The sequence below is a fragment of the Tupaia chinensis genome, unplaced genomic scaffold (assembly GCF_000334495.1).
Source record: "Tupaia chinensis unplaced genomic scaffold, TupChi_1.0 Scaffold000600_1, whole genome shotgun sequence".
Taxonomy (NCBI): domain Eukaryota; kingdom Metazoa; phylum Chordata; class Mammalia; order Scandentia; family Tupaiidae; genus Tupaia; species Tupaia belangeri.
Genome location: NW_006160117.1, coordinates 5,216,184 through 5,226,964, shown reverse-complemented (window position 1 = coordinate 5,226,964; position 10,781 = coordinate 5,216,184). Strand labels below are relative to the sequence as shown.

Below are 10,781 nucleotides of genomic sequence, written 5' to 3'. Positions count from 1 at the left end.
GGCATTTTTTCAAAAGCTAAAATCAGCCCTGACATTTTTTCTTTTCTTTTTTTTTCCTTCAATTTCCAGAGGGTGTGTGAGTTTACCAGAGAGAGAGAGAGAAGAAAGAGGGAGAGAAAGCACTCCACAGTGGGGTATGGTCACACTGTAACCTCTTGTCCTCCATGTCTCCATTCTGTCCCGATATGGGGTGTGCATGCACACACGCAGGCATGTTTTTCAAGCCAGTGGGTCTGAGATTTGAACCACATGGTTGGCCATGTGGAATTTGGCTATGGGGCAGCCTCTGCCATTGACAGACACTTCTCTAACTCAACATTTATAAATTAAATATACTTTCAAATACAGGCAAAAAATAAAGAGGAAAAAATGGCTGTCAGAAAGTCTGTGTTCTTTGTTCTGTAAGAGGTATAAAAAGCCAAAGACCTCTGGCCAAGGCCATCAGTGCAGAAAAATAAAATCAAGCAGTCTGATTTGCTTATTGCCTCTGATAAACTATGGTTCTTCCGGATTTCAGAGTTGTAGCCTCCAAATCAGCAGTAGAATACATTTGTTATTTTAAACCAGCAAGTTTGTGGTAATTTGTTATAACAGCCTCACAAGACTAAAACACTAGAACATAATGGTTTGATATGTTTTTGAAGTTACCTAATAGCTAAAGAATTATTTATTGGGTTGTCAGGAAAGTCATGACGCATTTTTGCACAGAAAAATACATCATGACTTTCCCAATGACCTAATCATTAAATGAACTCAGTATTAATTGAATACCTACTATCAGCTAGTTTATCCTTTAAATCTAGGCAGAGAACTTTGTGAGCTAGTGCTATGATACTACACTTGATCTTTGCCAAAAGGCAAAGAAGTGATATGAGCTAGTGCACTGAAGAATTCTCAAGGGGATCTTCTGCTTTTAAAGACCTTAATATAGTATCTTGAAAAAATAATTTTATGTTACTTGGTTTATTTTTAATTTTTTTAGTTTAGTTAATGGTTTAATGTAGAAATTAATAATGATATGAGGCCTGGTGATAGTGCAGTAGTAAAATACAGTGTTCTGTAAGGTTAGTCTATACAGGAAAGTTCTAAGTTCATAGCCAGAAATCTCCCTGGATATGCTGGGCAGCTGAGTGTCCATGATCCAGAGCTGGCTGAGTCTGAGGATGGATTGCCATGTTAGGACTTAGCTGGGGATGCTGTCTCTTTCTTTCTCTCCCATGGAAGAAATAAAATTTTTAAAAAATTAATAATAATAATGATTTTTTCCAATCACCTATAATAATAAACTTACTGAACACCACACCACAAGACAAATATTGTATTATTTTTCTTTATATATGTGATCTCTTATGGTAATAACCCTATGAGGTACGTACTACTGTTATCTATTTTATTGAGCATGAAGTTAAGAGTCATTAAGCCAAGTTACTTTTCTAAAGTCATAAATCTAATAACTTTAGTACTCTATTTTCAAAGCCTGTGCTACACTTTATAATCCACCTCTTTTGACACTATATTTCAAAAATCACTCTCACATTTGTGTGGACAAAAAAAGAATATACATGAAACAAGATGTTAAAATTGAAGTTGGATCTAGGCATCACATTACAACAGATGCAAAATACTAGTGTGAGTTACAAATCACTAAATGGAGATTTTCAAAGGAAATGGGTAAGCATCTGTTCCTCACTCTTGAACTCCTTGATGACTTTCAGATTTTTAAACTGTTTAAGAAAGTGCAAAGGCAGGATTTTACACAGAAATTTGTTTGGAAAGAGCTGTTGTTTGTTTCTTTGTGGAATAATTAAATGTTCTCACTCATCATATTTAGCCTATTAAAGGGGTCTTCTATGAGGACCTCTTGAAATCTACTGAATGTGTTCTTAGCATTTGAGTAACACAAAGGAATGGAGGTCACCTCACAGCTGAGGCACAGGAACTGCCCCAGCAGGAGAGATGAGGCCATGTTCCAAAACTTACAGGGAAAAGAATATGTGAATATTTTCTTTGCACTGATTGTGTCTATAAAACCCATTTTCCCAGAACCTACCCATTTTATGCCTGTTGTTCGATCATAATTATTATTATTACTAACTCTTTTCACTCACAAAAGTGACTCAGTTAGAATGATAAATTATATGATCATACCAAAGGAGAAACACAGAAAATAGAGCCAACAACAGGTTGACTTGGGTTCTGCCCAATGGTCAACTACCAGAGTAGAAGAATTTGTTCTCAGAAATAAGAAACCTAGAAGTGAAGCCTAGATCTGTTAAAAAAGAAGTAGGGGCGGCCAGCAGATGGTGTAATGGTTAAGTCACTGGATTCTCATGTAGTTGACGGCAGTTCGAGTCCCAGACCTGGCAGCTTAAAACTCATGCTGAGCATGTGTGTGCTCAAAATCCTGAGAAGAGAATGGAGGAGAAGGGAATGCAGCATGGCCAACCCTCTGGGGAGTGATTTCTCACTTCTGGCTGTCTCATTGGCAGGTCCTACAGCAAAAATCTCTCTCTAAAAGGAAGGAAGGAAGGAAGGAAGGAAGGAAGGAAGGAAGGAAGGAAGGAAGGAAGGAAAAGGAAAGAAGAAAAGAAAGGAAAAGGAAAAGAAAAAAAAGAAAAGAAGTAAGGGTGCTAGCATGTGGTGCAGTGGTTAAGGTGTTGTATTTCCACATGGCCAACCATAGTTTGAGTCCCAGTCCAAGTGGTTTGAAAATCACACTGGGCACATATGCATGTGTGTCCAAAAAGAACATAAATGAATAAATAAATAAATGAGAAGACTAATGAGATCACTTAAAAAATAAAGAGGCCTGCCTGTGTCAAGAATACTTCAGGGGACAGAGAAAGAACACACTGAAACAGCCATTAGGCCTAGAAAGCTCTTTATGATCACCCCTGCCAAAAGGCAAAGAAGTGATATGAGCTAGTGCACTGAAGAATTCTCAAGGGGATCTTCTGCTTTTAAAGACCTTAATATAGTATCTTGAAAAAATAATTTTATGTTACTTGGTTTATTTTTAATTTTTTTAGTTTAGTTAATGGTTTAATGTAGAAATTAATAATGATATGAGGCCTGGTGATAGTGCAGTAGTAAAATACAGTGTTCTGTAAGGTTAGTCTATACAGGAAAGTTCTAAGTTCATAGCCAGAAATCTCCCTGGATATGCTGGGCAGCTGAGTGTCCATGATCCAGAGCTGGCTGAGTCTGAGGATGGATTGCCATGTTAGGACTTAGCTGGGGATGCTGTCTCTTTCTTTCTCTCCCATGGAAGAAATAAAATTTTTAAAAAATTAATAATAATAATGATTTTTTCCAATCACCTATAATAATAAACTTACTGAACACCACACCACAAGACAAATATTGTGTTATTTTTCTTTATATATGTGATCTCTTATGGTAATAACCCTATGAGGTACGTACTACTGTTATCTATTTTATTGAGCATGAAGTTAAGAGTCATTAAGCCAAGTTACTTTTCTAAAGTCATAAATCTAATAACTTTAGTACTCTATTTTCAAAGCCTGTGCTACACTTTATAATCCACCTCTTTTGACACTATATTTCAAAAATCACTCTCACATTTGTGTGGACAAAAAAAGAATATACATGAAACAAGATGTTAAAATTGAAGTTGGATCTAGGCATCACATTACAACAGATGCAAAATACTAGTGTGAGTTACAAATCACTAAATGGAGATTTTCAAAGGAAATGGGTAAGCATCTGTTCCTCACTCTTGAACTCCTTGATGACTTTCAGATTTTTAAACTGTTTAAGAAAGTGCAAAGGCAGGATTTTACACAGAAATTTGTTTGGAAAGAGCTGTTGTTTGTTTCTTTGTGGAATAATTAAATGTTCTCACTCATCATATTTAGCCTATTAAAGGGGTCTTCTATGAGGACCTCTTGAAATCTACTGAATGTGTTCTTAGCATTTGAGTAACACAAAGGAATGGAGGTCACCTCACAGCTGAGGCACAGGAACTGCCCCAGCAGGAGAGATGAGGCCATGTTCCAAAACTTACAGGGAAAAGAATATGTGAATATTTTCTTTGCACTGATTGTGTCTATAAAACCCATTTTCCCAGAACCTACCCATTTTATGCCTGTTGTTCGATCATAATTATTATTATTACTAACTCTTTTCACTCACAAAAGTGACTCAGTTAGAATGATAAATTATATGATCATACCAAAGGAGAAACACAGAAAATAGAGCCAACAACAGGTTGACTTGGGTTCTGCCCAATGGTCAACTACCAGAGTAGAAGAATTTGTTCTCAGCAGTAAGAAACCTAGAAGTGAAGCCTAGATCTGTTAAAAAAGAAGTAGGGGCGGCCAGCAGATGGTGTAATGGTTAAGTCACTGGATTCTCATGTAGTTGACGGCAGTTCGAGGCCCAGACCTGGCAGCTAAGTCACTGGATTCTCATGTAGTTGACGGCAGTTCGAGTCCCAGACCTGGCAGCTTAAAACTCATGCTGAGCATGTGTGTGCTCAAAATCCTGAGAAGAGAATGGAGGAGAAGGGAATGCAGCATGGCCAACCCTCTGGGGAGTGATTTCTCACTTCTGGCTGTCTCATTGGCAGGTCCTACAGCAAAAATCTCTCTCTAAAAGGAAGGAAGGAAGGAAGGAAGGAAGGAAGGAAGGAAGGAAGGAAGGAAGGAAGGAAAAGGAAAGAAGAAAAGAAAGGAAAAGGAAAAGAAAAAAAAGAAAAGAAGTAAGGGTGCTAGCATGTGGTGCAGTGGTTAAGGTGTTGTATTTCCACATGGCCAACCATAGTTTGAGTCCCAGTCCAAGTGGTTTGAAAATCACACTGGGCACATATGCATGTGTGTCCAAAAAGAACATAAATGAATAAATAAATAAATGAGAAGACTAATGAGATCACTTAAAAAATAAAGAGGCCTGCCTTTGTCAAGAATACTTCAGGGGACAGAGAAAGAACACACTGAAACAGCCATTAGGCCTAGAAAGCTCTTTATGATCACCTCTTTCTGTCCCTTGCCTACTTTAATATTTGACCAGTCAGATGGGTTGGTAATCTGTGGGTGGGAGAGAAGACTAAGGTAGAAAATGAAAGGTATTATTCTTGTCTAGAGCAGTCCTAAGCTGGGGGGGGCGGACATACAATTTAACACTAAATCAAGTTCTGAGTTTTAGATGCTACTTTGGAGTAGAAGTTCTAATACTGAATGAATACATATGTGTTAGCGTGACCATAGGGGTCTCTACTAACCAAATGTCAACAGGAAATTGATTACCCCTACTAAATAAACCTTAAAAGACTATGAGGAAACAAAAATGAAAGAATATTTGACTGTTTTAAATGGTTTGCTTGTTCAAAATCCTGATTACATATACATTTTTAAATAGCTTTATTGAGATTTAACTCACATACTCTATTATTCATCCGTTTAAAGTATATAATCCAATGGTTTTTAATATATTCATAGGGTTGTACAACCATCTCTACAATGTAATTTTAGAGTTTTTTCCCAAAAATACACCCTTCACTTCTCTTTTTCTGCAGCCTCCATGACCACCACCACAACCACCAGCTCTAAGCAACCACATATATAATTTCTGTCTGCATAGATTTGCCTGTTCTGAACGTTTCATATAATGGAATCATACAACATGTGGCCTTTTAAGAATGGTTTCTTTATTTTTTGTTTGATTTATTTGATTTTGTTTAGTTGCCAGAGGGTGCATGCACTCACCAGAGAGTGAGTGAGAGAGAATGAGAAAGAGAGTGAAAGATCACCCCCCCCAATGGGGCATGGTTCTTTTCCCTCCATTTACCTATCCATCAGGATTTGGGGCACATATGCACCTAGAGCATTTTTCAAGCCACTGGGGCTGGGATTCAAACTGCAGTTGGTCATGGAGATTCAGCTTTCTATGCACAGCATTTAACTACTGTGCTATAGCTCCAGCCATGTGAATGGCTTCTTTAACTTAGCATAGTGTTTTCAATGGGTCATCCATGTTGTAGTATGTGTTGCTATGATTCATAGACCTAGCTATACTCTTTTTAAATCTATTTATATTTTCAGTCTGAACTACTGTTCAGGGTAAGTGGTTTTATGAAGCTGTTACCTGTTATATGCAGTCCACTTTCTTTATAACTAGTGAATTTCTCTTTTTCTGTCCTTTTAAAAAACTTTTTACTATTACATATTTTTATTTTAAAACATTTAATTATTGCATGTCTTTGCAGTGTATGATACAGGTTCTCAAAGCATATATGCATTGCATGTCAAGCAAGTAAAAGATATTACCATACACAATAATGTTCCATTCCTGTGTCCATTATTGTTTTTCCTGAGTCCCTCCCTCACACACACACCCACTGTCCACCTCCTTCTATACAGTCTCTAGTATCCACACTTGCTTTTATGCTATTGTATCTTTCAATCTTTCAGTATCTGCCCTAAAGCATAGGCATTTGGTATGTATTGAATGGGGACATACAATGTCTATCATTCATAACATGGCTCACCTTGCTTGGCATTAAATCTTCTATATTCAATGAAATTCTTATTCACTACCAGCTAGGGATTAGAGAACATATTCATATCCATCCACTAATAAACCATGTATATTCTCTTAAATTCATTTAAATTTGTACAGTGTGTATGACAGAGGGAGAAGTGTAAAGGAACCAAGGTGGAAGCATGGTAACTCCTCTATCTAATAGGTGACTTAGAGTAAGAAGAAATCACCAAGGATGTTGACAGTGTTCACAGAAGGAAGAACAGAGGATGAAGCAATCGGAAGCAAGTGTGTACAGACTTCCTAAAACAGAGTAATGAATAGTGTCGAGTGCAGGAGAGAAACCTTGTAAGAAATAAAAACATGTTCAATAGATTTACCAATATGAATGTCTTGTTGACTATAAAAAGTAATCATTTTCACACCAGGACAGGTCAAGCCTGGGTTGCAGTAGATTATGAGGAAGTGAGAGATTAGACCATGGAGGTAGAGAATTGAGATTACTCCCTTAATAAGACTGGCTCATACAAGAAAAAAAAATGAAATGACAGTTCTATGGTAAAATGACAGTTCTATGGTAAAGAGGAAAAGATGAAGAAGACCAAAGAGTTGAAAGAGTAAAGGAAAAGACAGAATCAAGGATTTTGGTGAATGATTATATCTTATTCAGAAGACAAGACTCAAATTTCTGAGACAGGGGGAAAAAATGAGATTGACAATCAGGATATAGGGAAGGCAAGAACATTCATAATGGATTGTCTCAAATGTTTAAAAACATATCAGGTGGGAGGGATCAGCAGGTGGTGTGGTTAAGGCACTGGACACTCCCACATGGCTGACTATGGTTCAAGTCCTGGACCTGGTGACTTTCTCACATTCTCTCTCTCGCTTGCTCTGTCTCTCGTCAAATTAAAATAAATGAATGGATAATTAAAATTAAATAAATAATTCTTTAAGATATATATCTCAAGTGGGGCCAGCAGGTGGTGTGGTGGTTAAGGTAATGGACCCACATTGTCCACTGTGGCTTGAGTCCCAGACCTACCAGCTTGAAACACACCAGGTGCATGTGCCCAAAATCCCAACAGAACAGATAAGGGATTGTGGTGTGGCCACCTCCTGGGAGGGGTTCTTACTTTCTGTCTCTCTGTCTCTCTCTGTGTCTCTGGCGAGCACATGCATCCTGTAGAAAAAAATCTCTGAGGTGAGAGATTAGCTGAGGGGAGGGAGGAGAAGTTTTGAGTAAGGGACTTGAAAGTTTTGGAATTGTCCTTTAAGGGCCTAGTAAAGACAGCTGAGCTCAGACAACCTTAAGGAATAGCTCTGAATTTTTAGCCAATTATAAAGTTGCTGTTAAACTCTTATTTTATTTATTTATTTATTTATTTTTAAGCTATAAAAGCTAAGTGACTGGAGGGTTAAGATACTGTGGCAATCCATACTTGGCCATGTCTCCAGATAACTAAAGAAGCATGAAGAAGTGAAGCTATGCCAGAGGAAACACCCAGCAGAAGGATGGGCTAAATTACTTCAAACTATTACATTTCAGTATAGCTTATTACTCAGGAAAGCTTACTGATACAAATCTTTTGAAAATCGAGCATGTCAAACTTGGCATGCAGGGACCACTGTGAAAGACTACAAGCAATAAATACACCACGAGAAAGCAACTCAATGAACTCAGTCTCTGCTACTTTTTGTTTCTATTATGAACACTAATTATTGTGTTTAATTTCTTTTCTTTCATAATGTACTTGGAAAATTAGAGGATTTTTTTCTGCAAAGTGTGATTTTTATTATCAGAATTTATCACGCTCCTTAATTCTCCACTTTCTGAGTCAAATCAAAACCTCTTAGAAATCCTATTAGAATTAAGTTTCACAACAGGGAATATGTTTTAGAAAACACTTTTTAAAGGTTAGAACATTAATCAGGAGGCTTATTTAACAACAAATGATTAAAATTGATTTATATTGCTTATATTTTGATTTATGCCTCTGTTGATATTTGTTCCTTCTATTTCCAGGCACAGATCTGCCCTGTAATTGACATAAATACCTTTTCTATTACCCTCCCGAAAACATGCACATAAAGCAATTGCCAAATAAAATATGGAGTGGCATCTTATAGGATTCTTGCTTATTAAATCAAGCTCAAATTTCGAGAATGATCACCTTAATTTATTACTCTTTCATAAAGTAGAGACATGGTATAATCTAAGCTACATTTAAGAAATAAACCTCTTGTCAATAATTCCAAATTATATGTACAAGATGAAACTATCACTGTGTGACCACACACAGGCACACCCACATAGCCGGATTTGTAGCTTTTGAAAATATAAAAAGTAGAAATTATAAAGAATTACAACTGCTCTTATACTTGTATTTATAAATATCTGCCGAAGTCCTGCAGTACTACAGGCTCATTTATTTATACTAAAGGCTTATTTCCTTTTAGCAATTGTAAACTGCTTCAAAGTGATGTCAGCACTTTAGCTAGAGGTAAGCTCTTACTTAATGGCACTCTCAGGAAATGGCATGTAACTGATCTTAGTGCTTCTCTCCAGGCTCTCAAACCACTTCTTGGAAGAAGACATTTTCTTCTATCTTTGGGAAAGCTCCCTTTGTACCTTTCAGGGATACAAAAATATTTTGTATCTGTGGCTGTGCCTAATGGTTAAAGGAATGCAGAAAACCCTTATTTTCTTTTTATCACTCTCCCGAGTTCTCCACTTCCTCAGTAAAATCAAAACTTCTTAGAAATCCTCTGTTTTCAGATTAAATTTTCTGGAAGCCTTAGAAACTTACTACTTCAAACTAGTATTTAAGAAAAGTCGTTATATATAAGAGCAACAATGTTGTTTTTGCAGACATTATGTAGTTTTAGTCATAAAAACATATTCAACTCTTGGGACCAGCAGGAGGCATGGTGGCAAAGGTGCTTGCTTTCTCACTTTCTCTTTTTCTCTATCTCTCTCTCTCTGTTTCTCTCTCTCTGGTCAAATTAAAAATAAATGGATAGGGACCAGCAAATGACGTAATGGCTACATCGCTGGACTCCCACGTAGTCGACTATGGTTCAAGTCCTGGACCTGGTGGCTTAAACTCACACTGGGTATGTGAGTGTGTGTGCCCAAGATCCCAAGAGGAGAATGGAGGAGAAGGGATTGTGGTGTGGTGGTGATTGAGGGGTGATTTCTCACTTTCTGTCTCTCTGTCTCTCTCTTGTCTTTCTGGTGAGCGCATGTGCCCTATAGCAAAAAACCTCTCCAAAAAAAAAGAATAAATATAATTAAATAAATAATTAAAAAAAAATATTCAGCTCTTAATTTTTAAAAGAGTAGAAATTTGGTTATATGTTTTGTGATTGGCAACAGTAATACTAACTATAATAATGATGGTAATGAGTTACTCAACATAAAATGGCTCATACCAACTTCTTTGCATAATTATGAGACTTTAAACATACTCAAATATATTCTTTAAATCTTATACTTAAGTGAAGAAAAAAGGCAAAACATCTTCATTCTCATAATGTTACTGTGGAAGAGATTTTAGTCAAGATTCTTTTTGTATGTCTCCACTTAATATATACTGAATGTCTGTACTCTATGGCAGGTACAGAAAGCATGGGGAACAATTACATATACTAGAGACAGTGTGGGAAGAGGGAAGGAAATGAGGAAATATTGAGAAGGAGGGAATCAAGGGGAAAAATAAAGAAGCAAAACATTTAAGGGACTGAAAAATGGAAAATAATCTGTTGATAATAACGTGTATGATAATATCTTTAATTGGACTAATATACAATGTATTCATGCTGAGAAAATTCATTTTACAAGCTGTAATGATATAAAGTGATTGAATGTATAAAAATAAATAATTAAATTTTTAAAAAATAAGATCATTTTATGTGGTTTCTTGTATAAACCAAAATGAATTCACTGATAGAGTTTGTTTTAATCATTTTTTTAAAGAAATATGTTCCTTTTTCTATTTGTATCAAATATAGTTAACATATAGAGCAGTAACCCTGGACATATTCATTGGTCTTTAAAGTCTAGGAAAATCTGATAAAATGTTACCTAAGCTGTCCCTATAAACATTCTGCATTTACATGAGGTTATTCTTTTAGTCCACCATAAAAACTGATACATGTAAACAAAGTAAAAAATCTCATACAATTTCAAGACATCCAGGTGATTTCTAGATTCCCTACAGGTTCTAGTACTACATGTTAAGATCCACATTTTTTTAAGAATTATTTATTTTATTTTA

General features: G+C 36.2%; 1 non-coding gene across 1 annotated transcript; it reads right to left on the bottom strand.

Annotated features, from left to right (window-relative positions):
* Positions 1-670: 670 nt before the first annotated feature.
* LOC114009676 (U2 spliceosomal RNA) lies at positions 671-870 on the bottom strand. The gene has a single exon (XR_003551055.1). It is a non-coding gene; the product is annotated as a U2 spliceosomal RNA (small nuclear RNA).
* Positions 871-10,781: the final 9,911 nt, after the last annotated feature.